Raw genomic sequence first — 12,406 nt, forward strand, 5'->3', positions numbered from 1 at the left:
ATAATAAACACAAACATTCCTCCATGTCAAAACTTTTCAGTAAATGACCTAATGAATCCCTTAATTCATTTTAAAACACCTTTAGTTTTCAATGGCGACTTCAACGCATGGAGTACACTATGGGGATCTCCCTCAGCCAACTCTCGTTGTAAAAGAATAGCAAACCTTTTAGAGAAAGCCAACCTCACTCTTCTTAACGATGGTTCGGCAACCCACTTTTCAACACATATGACGTTTACAAATGTCGACCTAACCATGGTCTTACCATTAATTTGCCAAAGATGCCATTAGGCAATCGATAAATTTCTCCACGGCAGTGATCACTATCCAATCGTCGTTAACATTACTACACAATATAAATCCGAAAAAACCACACTTACACTGAAATATAAAACAGATGCTGCTAACTGGGTTAAATTTAAAAACGAACTATCTAATAATTCGATTAATTTCAATTATTCCAACATCCACCAAGGCGTTGCCATATTACCCAAAGCAATCCACAAAGCAGCATATACATCAATACCACAAACAAAAGGCATACCCCATAAAAGAAACGTAGCTTGGTGGAGTAGCTCACTCAATAAACTACGGGAGGACAAACTAGCTTTTTGGTTAAACTGCATACGCAACATGACACTTAACAACCTTTTCGCTTATAAAAAAGCAAATGCATTGTTTAAGAGAGAAGCAAAAGTAGCAAAACGAACAGCCCTCACAAAATTCACATCCCAGATATCTGGTAACTCAAATCTCCACTTAAATTTTTAAAAGTCCACCAAACACTCCTTACATCAACTAAAGATATATCTGAACATTTGGTGAGAAATGGTCTAATTACTCAAACGACCAAAATTTCTCCTCGAAATACATTTCAAACACAACTAACATATTATCACTAAACTACCATCCAGAGACTGTTACACCTTCGGCCAAACATCTAGAAGTCAATATTACTTACTCAGAATTTGAAGCCGCACTAAGTCAGACAAAAGGTAAAACACCAGGTTGACCAGGTGGACCACAGCAGTGATCATACCCATTCCTAAACCACAAAAACCCATCCACGACATAAACAGCTTTAGACCTATATCCATTTTACCATGCATGATTATGTGGTTTGTAATCAAAAACGAGCTTATCTCACACAATCAATCTGCATTTAAGCGGAAAAACGGAACGATGGATGCTCTTTTGCAAATACATCATTTCGTGTCGGATGCTCTTTCGGCACGAAACTATGTCACTATTCTGGGGACTGATTTCGAAAAAGCTTTCGATTGCGTTGGAATACATGCAATTCTTCACCAACTAAAACTCTGGAAGTTTGGACCGAGGGTCTTTAACTCGATGAAGGCCTTTATGGCCCACCGATCGTTCAGAGTACGAGTTAAAACTTTGTCAAAACCATTCCCACCTTTTAACGGCACCCCACAAGGTTCACCTCTATCAGTGATCCTACTCATTATCGCATTCGACAAACTTAACTCAATTGTACTGCATCATAAAAGCTTGCATATATCTGTCTATGCAGACTATGCAATAATTTATACCAAACTAAAAGATACTAACAAAATAAAGAATACCCTTTCCAAGGTCCTTCAGGACGTACAAACCTGGGGAAGCTCGTCGGGTGCCTTGTTATATATTAATAAATGCAAAATATTACATACATATCTGCCGTAAGCACCATTGTACGGTTAATAAAACATTAACTAATAACATTAACATAGAACTCGTAGATAATTTAAGAATTCTTGGAGTAATATTTTACAATAAATTTAATTTTAGTCAACATTGTATTACCTTAAGGACTAGCTTAGAACCTCAGTTAAATATCATTAAATTTCTTAGTTCAAAATTCTCAGAAATCTAAACTGTCATAACAACTTAATTGTTCAAGTTCGGAGTATAATTGTTGCAAACAAATTGTTCTCTTCTGGGTGACAAGTCATCAAGGAATTACGGGAAACAAACTTGCAGATAAAACAGCCAATTTAATAGCCCAGTCTCCTTTTATCTACTTCACACCATCGTCCGAAAAGGACCTCCAACACTATATATCCCAATATATACAACAAAAAAAAGCAGCTAATTGGAAAAATTTCCATCACCAATATACCAACCATATCCTAGGCGCCATATACCCTACAAACACGTCAAAACCAAAATGGTCAACTTATATACGCCTACGAATTGGACACACGAAGCTTACACACGAACATTTGATCACCAACAAAACACCGAAAAGATGCGACTGCGGTAATACTCTAACAACCGAACATATCTTAGATCACTGTCCCAACTTCGCGAGAATCAGAGATTTACTTTAACCAAATCAACCCTACTGATTGTTTAAATCATATTAACTCAAAAAATGATAATCAAATTTACTTATTCATAAAAAACCTTAGATTAATCAACCAATTTTAATAATATTAAACTTACTTATAAAATAGGCGTCAAAGGCCGTCGCAGCTAGTACGCCATACTATGTTAGATATAATATTTTATAAATAATAATAATATAGTATATGTACATTAGGGTGTCCGTTATTTACCAAATTTATTATTTTTGACGAGACGCCCCCTAAACTTTTAGTTTTCCATCTAAAAAAAAATATCAGATCATAAAAAGCCCTTAATTTTCATAATAAACATTGCCCCAAACACGATACATTTCCCATTTAAATAACTTTTGATTTTGCCACTTTTTACGAATATTTTTTCTCTGGAACTTTCTCGTTTGTAGGGATAAAAAAGTCATGAATTCTTGTACAAAAAATTGACAATTTTTCGATCTACAAAAATAGTCTTATTCAAGATTAAAGTTAACTTCTGGATAATTTCGGTAATTTTCGAACTTTTACGGGAAATTGATTTTTTTTTTTTGTAAAATTCGATTGTTTATTCTAAAAAATGTATTATGCCTATAGTTTTAAGATAAAAAATTAGAAAAATTTGCAAATCAAATCAAATTTAAACCATTTGAGTACATCAGATTTCCTTTATTAAACATTCCTTAGTTACATTTGAATATTTTTTTTATACTCGCTTACAACTTGAATCACATATTGTTTTTCTTCTTCACTTCTTGCTAAAATATTAACGTATTCTTCGGCTAATTTTACAGCCCTCTCTGCTGTATCATTAACAACTCGCAAGTTTTTTACAATTTCCAAGCCTCTCACATATTCTGGATCCTCTAACCACTCAGTGCAACTTAACTGCAAAAAGTTAGTATCAATATTAAATCTTTCGAAAAATTTTAAAGAATTTGAATTTATAAAATAATCAATATTTTTATTTGTGAGCCATTTAAAATATTCCACATTAAAGATGAAACGTTTCGGAATCTCGAACTGTTGGTCATTACTGACTTTTAAAGCCTTAACCATTTTTTTCTTGACGCTGAGAGATTTATTTTTATCGAAAAATTATAAGGCCGCTGCTTCAGAACTCAAGTACTATAAATGGTTTCGAAATTTTTGAAGACCGGCATTAGACAAATCTTTATCTATCGTTCTATAATTGTAAACAGATTTTATAAATTCAATATCTTGATTTGGTGCAGCTTCAGCTAAAGGTGCAGAGTACCAATAAGGGACGTAAACAAAAACAATAAATAATGAAATCTCGTACAAACTTTTTTCATCTTCAGCGCTTAATTTAATACTATTCCGAAAGATGTATATGTTTAAACTGTAAATGGCTTTCGCCATCCATCGAGCATGATGAAAAGCCCCCGGTTTTGTAAAATTTCGTTTTCTCAACTTCCATAGTGCCTAAAAATATTTTGCTTAATTCTAGTATTTCTTTTTTTTTTAGCAATTCATCGATTTTCGGACTTGTTTCCGGTATTTTACCTTTTAACATTTTTTTTTTAATCTGTTTTTTGCAGAGATTTATAATTTTTTTTGTCCATCGAATCCCACTGGCTTTGAAAATTCTTAAGCAGTGCTACACTAGGTCCGGTTGTACCCGGCATTTTTGTGGAGTAGACACAAGATAACACCAATTCATAGATATGATACGTACAAGGAAGGTGTAATAAATCAGTCTCCATTTTACTTTCAAGAATCGCAGCAGCTCGAATTTGTGGTATCACAGCAGAGTGCTTTGACAGCCTTGTTCAACCCCCACTCGCAAATCGTGTTATATATGTATCTCCTCTGCTTGGGTAGAACCATGTCCATCTGACAATCCGAGCAATTTTTCCTGCCCATTAAAACTAATTATAATAGGAAGTCGTTCAATGCGCTCTGAAGTCATACTATCAGGAATCAATTTCCAATCGCAGTGAATCACTCCACTATCAACTACACTTTCACCAAACATAATTTTAATATTTTCAGCCATTTTTTTCTAATTTTTGACCGTAACTCATGATAAGAACTTTTATTCAAGATTAGAACACGAGGATTCACTCCTAGAGCCGGTGCCAAAGCTGAAACAAGTCGAACCGATCCTCGATAAGAAATTTTACAGCTGTAACATCATCAGTAAAAATACTGAATGTTTCTCGGATATTTTTTGGCTCGTAATATCTTCCAATTAACTCAAACTCTGACACTGATGTTGACTGTGAGTTGCTCACAGTTTCTCCACAAATGAAACTCGGAGTTTGACGAGCACAGTGCATCGATATCTAAGCAGAAGTAACAGATTTTAGTGTCATCATTTACATTTTCTGAATACTTTACAATGGCTTTATATTTTGTTAACATAACAGTTGTTTTACATTTAAAACAAGTAAGAAAGGGTTATATATCACTAATGCGATTCTTTGTGCCAAATTTCGGATGTCCGTCCGTCCGTCCGTCCGTGCAAGCTGTAACTTGAGTAAAAATTGAGATATCATGATGAAACTTTGTACACGTATTTCTTGGCTCCATAAGAAGGTTAAGTTCGAAGATGGGCAAAATCGGCCTACTGCCACGCCCACAAAATGGCGAAAACCGAAAATCTATAAAGTGTCATAACTAAGCCATAAATAAAGATATTAAAGTGAAATTTGGCACAAAGGATCGCATGAGGGAGGGGCATATTTGGACGCAATTGTTTTGGAAAAGTGGGCGTGGCCCCGCCCCCTACTAAGTTTTTTGTACATATCTCGGAAACTACTATAGCTATGTCAACCAAACTCTATAGAGTCGTTTCCTTCAGGCATTTCCATATACAGTTCAAAAATGGAAGAAATCGGATAATAACCACGCCCGCCTCCCATACAAAGGTTATGTTGAAAATCACTAAAAGTGCGTTAACCGACTAACAAAAAACGGCAGAAACACTAAATTTTACGGAAGAAATGGCAGAAGGAAGCTGCACCCAGACTTTTTTTTAAATTGAAAATGGGCGTGGCGTCGCCCACTTATGGACCAAAAACCATATCTCAGGAACTACTAGACCGATTTGAATGAAATTCGGTATATAATATTTTCTTAGCACCCTGATGACATGTACGAAATATGGGTGAAATCGGTTCACAACCACGCCTTCTTCCAATATAATGCTATTTTGAATTCCATCTGATGCTTTCTCTGTATAATATGTATGTATATACATTAGGATGATAGCGGAATAAAACTTTACACAAATACGGTATTTGAAAAATATGTAAATGACGGATAATGAAATCTCGATTACCACTTTATCATGCGAGAGTATAAAATGTTCGGTGACACCCGAACTTAGCACAATTATTATTTAACTTCATTAGAATACATTGTTTCTACATACATATTTATTTTTAGTAATTATTTAAGTATTTGCTTACAATAAGCATTTTATATTTTACACAAATTTCATTCCTTCAACAAAAACAAAAGTATTCCGTGTTGACAGATAGTAAGTGTTGCCGTAATTACACATTTATCAAACGAATAAAAAATAGGTTTATACCCCAAATACATAAATTATTGCCGCAAAATGCAAAAAGGAGTTTTACTCGAAAAAAACTTGACACACCCCGGTGTTGGATCGGCCAGGGTTATTTTTTGAAGCGCGACCGAAGGCCGCCAATGCAGAAAGAAGTGGGACGCGAATGGACTAATGTTTATCCTGGTGTTGGATCGGCCAGGGTTTTTTAAGCGTGGCCGAAGGCTGCCAATGCACAAAGGTAATCTAAAAGTTATGTTAAATAGGGTATTTCATCCTCTTTAAACTACATTTTCTATAACGGATATTGTTAAAACTAAACAAAGTACCGTTCTTTTTGTTGTCCGTTTTGTCATTATCTTCACATTTATCAATTCCGCGTTTCCCCATTTTAAACTACATTTTCTATAACGGGTATTGTTACAATTAAACAATATACCGTTTCTTTTTGCCCGTTTGTAATAAGTTTCATATTTATTGCATTTGAATTCCGCGATTAGATGCAGGTGTATAAAGTTTAAAATATATATAAATACATACATATATAATTATTAAAAGTTGTTTTTTAAAAAATGAGTTCAAATTCATCAGGTAAGTAATATAAGTTTTAAATTGATAAAAATATAACTTAAGGTATTTAAATATTGTGTCCGAGCGTCAAAAAGCTGTGGTATCGTTAAGCGAACCAATGTGCTTAAAGCGTCCGAAGTAAAGTCAATGTGGAATATTGGAAAAATAATCCAAACATTTGACTCTAAAGAAAAGTGTATTTCCTTTGCCGAAGAACAAGGATTGATTCTGAAAGGTAAAATTTGCCGAACGCATAAAGTGCCAATGACGCTGTCGTTATATAAAATTAGCACTGTTGGGGTGGTTTGATGCCGGAAAGGGGTTTGTCGGAACCGAACTGCGTTAGCAAGGTCGAGCGATACTTGGTTCGACAATGTGAAAATCCCACTTCCGCAGGTATTTTATCTAATATATGCATATGCATCTCATTGGTCGCATGCGGAAGTGAGGAAAAACAGTTTAACAGGGAACCAGTTTTATCTAGCGCTACTATATGTGACTGGTATAATTACTGCCGCGAAGCCGTAGTATTATACCAAGTTGACCATCAGGTAGCGGTAGGTAAAATTGGTGGCCCTGGTAAAACTGTTCAAATAGATGAAAGTAAATTTGGGAAGAGAAAATACAACAAAGGTAATAATAAAAATATAAGTTTTTTTATGTAATTAATATATTTTTTCTTATTTTAGGGCGGAGAGTTGAGGGCCACTGGGTTCTTGGAATGGTTGAGGATGGGAGTGACGAGCTTAGGCTGGAGGTATGTCCCGGCAATGTCGGGTCTGCTGAGGTGTTCATACCTTTGATAGAGAAGCACGTGGCAAAAGGCAGTGTTATATGTACTGATTGCTGGAAGGCATATGACTGTCTGGCCAGTCACGGGTATGAGCACCGACGGGTTAATCACATCGACCCCGATAATCCGTTCGTCGCCGAGGACGGGACCCATGCTCAACGCATCGAGTCCCAGTGGCGCGTAATTAAACGTTTTTTCATAAAGGACAATTACAATAATAGCGAAGATTTTTCTAATTTAATATTTGAAAATATTTGGAGAAAAAATGTTGCAAATAATCATGATGATCCTTTTGTTAAATTATTAGATGCAATTAAATACACATATAAGCCTTAAAACTTTTTTAATACAATGGAAAATTTATTTCAGATGGTATTTGTTTCCTGCATTTTAGTTTTTATATTAATTTTTATTCGTTTGATAAATGTGTAATTATGGCAACACTTATTATCTGTCAACAAGGAATACTTTTGTTATTGTGCATGGAATGAAAATTGTGTAAAATATAAAATGTTTATTTTAAGCAAATAACTAAATAATTTCTGGAAAAAAATATGTAGATACAATGTAGTGAAGTGTAAGTGCATAAAAAATGCATATGAAATAAATAATTAAGAAAAATCGAGAAATTGCAAGATAAAATTTGCAAAATTTTCAACTTTAAATGCAAATATCTCGAAAACTATAAGTTTGTGGCGGCAATAATTATATGTATATTCTTAATCAGGAGCATCAGCTCTATCCAACCATACCACTTTTAACCCTGAAATCGTGGGATGGTATACTAAAGTTGCCCCAAAAATTGTTTCTTTTCCTCATCAATCAATTCAAAAACGTTACCATGAGCTACATACATATGTACATATATCAAATAATTGATTGAGTGTACTGGAAAAATTTTTCTCTTTGGTTTCTTTAGGTCGGTTGGCGTGTTTTTGAGCATTCCTGTACTCTGTATGGAGGGTATTCAATTTTAATTTACAACGTGAAATAATTTGCATTGGAATCTCGGCTATATTCCAAATCTCTCAAACTTCACTTATAACACTTGCAAAACCTCTTTATTCGTTTGTATTTTTTTTTTTTTATTGAGAGAACTGATTGTTTTTTCAATCATAAATAGATTACTCCTCAGATTCATCGATTGATTGTCACTCATTATTAAAAATAAAGCAAATTACAATTGATAATGGTTAAAACACTGCTTAAATTTTAACTTTATTTCGATGGTTAATGTGAATGGAGGTTTTCAGTTTTTATTAATGGAGTCTCTCCAATTACCTTTCAATTCATTTGAAGGACAACTAAGCACAATCCTATGCTTAACTCAAGCTTATATAGAAAAATAATATGTAAGCGAACTGGCGAAAATAATAATGTTATTGCATACGTGACAATGGTCTGACCAAAGAACAGTATAGTCGTATGATGTGCCGAGCTAAAACGCATCACCTGATAATCGTGCTTCTAGTTGGTTTTGTATACTGCACAATGGTCTGACCCAAACAACGGTAGAAATGCCGAAACGAAAATGAGTCACCTGATCATGGTGATGCCAAATTGCACAGTATAAATCATATAAATTAAATGAACTTATATTAATCGTTAACAACATGTGATTAATTACTCTTCACGTATCAGAGTTTTTCTGCCGGAAAATCATAGAAATTATATTTTTTACAATAAACAATTGAATTTTACAAAAAAAATTTTCAATTTGCCGTAAAAGTTCGAAAATTCCAGAAATTACCAAGACGTTAACCTTAACTTTGAATAACTTTTAAAGGAGTGAGTATATCGAAAAATTGTCAAGACTTTTTTTGTAGAGCATTCAATTATGTACAAGAATATGACTTTTTTATCCCTACAAACGAGAAAGTTCCAGAGAAAAAAAAATATTCGTAGAAAGTGGCAAAATCCCATGTTATTTAAATGGGAAATGTATTGTGTTTGGGGCAATGTTTATTATGAAAATTAAGGGCTTTTTATGGTCTGATATTTTTTTTTAGATGGAAAACTAAAAGTTTAGGAGTTGTCAAAAATAATAAATTTGGTAAATAACGGACACACTAAAGTACATATGTATATATAAAATTGCTTGGATTTCGATCCTCAGTTTGACGTTTTACACAATAAAGTATTTCCTGGCTTTTATTCTTGTAAGTTGCAAGAGTATAAAATGTTCGGTTGCACCCGAATTCAGCCTTTACTTACTTGTTTAACTTACATATTTAATATATAAGGATTTATCTTCTTTCCGTTTTTCTTAAATGAGGGCAGTCGTGAGTGTTATGATTATTGTTTTTGCAATACTCACAGTGAAACAATTTTTCATACTTAATACTAGCGGCATTACTTTTTTTTTGCTACTGTTGCTGTTTAGTTTTTGCCTTTGCTGCTACTGCCGTTGCTCTTGTTGTCTTTACTGCTACTATTGTTTTGGAAATTTGTTGCTTTTTATACCCTGAACAGGGTATATTAAGTTTGTCACGAAGTTTGTAACACCCAGAAGGAAGCGTCGGAGACCCTACTTTAATATACAATAAATGATCACTATATTGAGCTGAGTCGACTTAGCCATGTCCGTCTGTCTGTCTGTCCGTCCGTATGTCTGTCTGTCTGTATATATACGAACTAGTCCCTCAGTTTTTAAGATATCGTTTTGAAATTCTGCAAACGTCATTTTCTCTTCAAGAAGCTGCTCATTTGACGGGATTGCCGATATCAGACCTCTATAACATATAGCTGCCATACAAACTGAATGATCGGAATCAAGTTCATGTATGGAAAACTTTCACATTTGTCAATGTATCTTAAAACAAAAGTTGACACAGGTTATTTTCTAAGATAACAATGTAATACCCGAAGAAATTGTTCTGATCGGTTAACTATAGTATATAGCTGCCATACAAACTGAATGATCGGAATCAAATGCTTGTTGGGAAACTTTGGTATTTGACGAGGTATCTTCACGAAATTTGACATGGATTACTGCTTAAGATCGGATTACCATAGCATATAGCTTCCATACAAACTGGACACATACATATGTAGTTACAAAAAGAAACGCACCTGTGAAGAGCATATTAGCTTTGGTGCAGCCGAAGTTAACGTTTTTTCTTGTTTCTTCTACGTTTGGCCGCTACTTTATAGCTTTTAATGCGGAGTTTTCACTGTTACACTGTTTTTTTTTTTGGTGTTTTTAAGAAACTCTTCGTTTTGAATATTTTTTAAATTGTATTTATTTTTGGTTTTTGTTGTTATTATATTTCTGTAGTCAAACTTTGTTTAGTTTGCCTTCGCAAATCGTCACGTTGCGTGGTATATGCAATGGATTGTTGCTTTGCAATAATAATGTTGTTCTTGTAATTGATATGCCGTTACTTTAACGCTTAACGCGTGTTTTCCAAACTTTTATGGTTTAACGGGAGTTTCTTCGTTGCTCGTAGCAGAATCGCCAATTATGTTTTGCGCGAACGTGGGGTAGTTTTTAAAAAGATCACGAAAGACGTGAATCTAGTGAATTTGGTTAACGTACTAAACTGAAATATCTTTATTTTACATTCTTTTATAAAACTTCTTTCTTAAGCCTAGATACAAGGTTTTATCTTAAATTCCAGGAAGAGCAGATGTTAGATGATGTGCTGTCTAATTCAAGCGTTCCATATATAGTTGATGACCTCTTCCTAATTGGCGTTGTGTCAATGATATAAATATCTCATATTAAACAGTTTCTCATAAGACAAAACTAAACTTGAAGCTGTTTGGTGATACGTGTTGAAGTGAATACGTAATACAAATAATAATAATGATGATTGTGGATTTACATACATATGTACATATGTTTTCTTTTAGACTCTTCTCCTACTCTTCTTTTCTAGATATAATCTTATATTCGATAGTTCCACATCAATGAAGTCTTTTTACACAAGGCTCTAATAGTTTCATATACATATACTTGTACACATGTATGTATGTACATATCTCAGTAAAATTGATATCGTTATTGCTGATGTAGTTTTTTCTAACTCCACTATTATTGTTTTGACTATGCACGTTTTCTCACTTATGCATTTCCATATATGTATGTATGTACATATTTACTTCTTATCTGCTTTTAATCTATAGTCCCGTTGGGATTTAAAAGTAAACAAATTCACGAGTTTAATAGCGCAAACAGCCAAAAACGTAGACCCGTGGCCCGCGCAATTTAAGTGAACAACGAAAAACGCTACTCCCTTCTCTCTTTGCCGTAGGATGCCGTAGGAATCCACGGCATTTGGAGTTTTGCCCTAGAAACGTGTCAGCTGATTGCTCTCTCCCAACGCAAGGTTGCCAATCTCGTTATATGTACTGTAGTAATTATAAAAGTTGTCTTCAATATGTTTGAAATTTTCTTAAAATAACTCAAAATCAGAGTCGAATGCTATTATTTATAAATATATAAACTATTTTTTAATAGTTTGTTTTCAGTTTTGATATTTTATATTAGAAAAATTTGTAATTGAAAACATAGATGTGTACAAAACTACATATATACTTATGCGTATTGAGCAATGGCAACATTGTTCAAATGAAAACAAACAAAGATGGCTGGGCCATGGGCTCAACTTTTTACACATTTTGCTCCTGGCTATATTTTTAGTTTTTTTTTTTTTTGATTCTTTACGAAAATGCTTTTTTCTGCCGAATTACATACATAAGTCTTATGGAGAAAGCTCAGGTTGAGACAATGTCTGAATGTGGCGTAAAAGTAGGTGAAGTTGAAAAAAAAACTCCAACTTGACCGATATGCAATTATAAATTATTTAAGAAACCCGAAAAAATACGCTCAAAATAATCGGAAGGGTGTTCCAAAAGTTAATGCGCGCACTAAGCGTCATATTCGAGCCTTAAAGGGGTCATACACGACTCACATGTGCGTTCGATCTGTATGAAATCGTTTCGCCATACACGACATACAAATCCAGTTTGCGTTCGTTCTTCACACAGCGAACATGTGCGACAGGCAAGCGAAACATTTTGTTGCACTTCTTGGAATATATGTGTATAAAAAAAAATTAAATAAAAATATAAAAAAAGGATTTGGGTAGCGGATTGGTTGAACAAAAGGAATAATCGCTCTCATATACATTTGTTAAAAGATATGGAAATTAGTAGTGCAAA

General features: G+C 33.9%; 1 pseudogene; it reads left to right on the forward strand.

The window, feature by feature from the left end:
• The first annotated feature begins 6,449 nt into the window (after positions 1-6,449).
• On the forward strand, positions 6,450-7,576 carry LOC126765604 (uncharacterized; annotated as a pseudogene).
• Positions 7,577-12,406: the final 4,830 nt, after the last annotated feature.

Source organism: Bactrocera neohumeralis, unplaced genomic scaffold (genome assembly GCF_024586455.1).
Source record: "Bactrocera neohumeralis isolate Rockhampton unplaced genomic scaffold, APGP_CSIRO_Bneo_wtdbg2-racon-allhic-juicebox.fasta_v2 cluster10, whole genome shotgun sequence".
NCBI lineage: Eukaryota > Metazoa > Arthropoda > Insecta > Diptera > Tephritidae > Bactrocera > Bactrocera neohumeralis.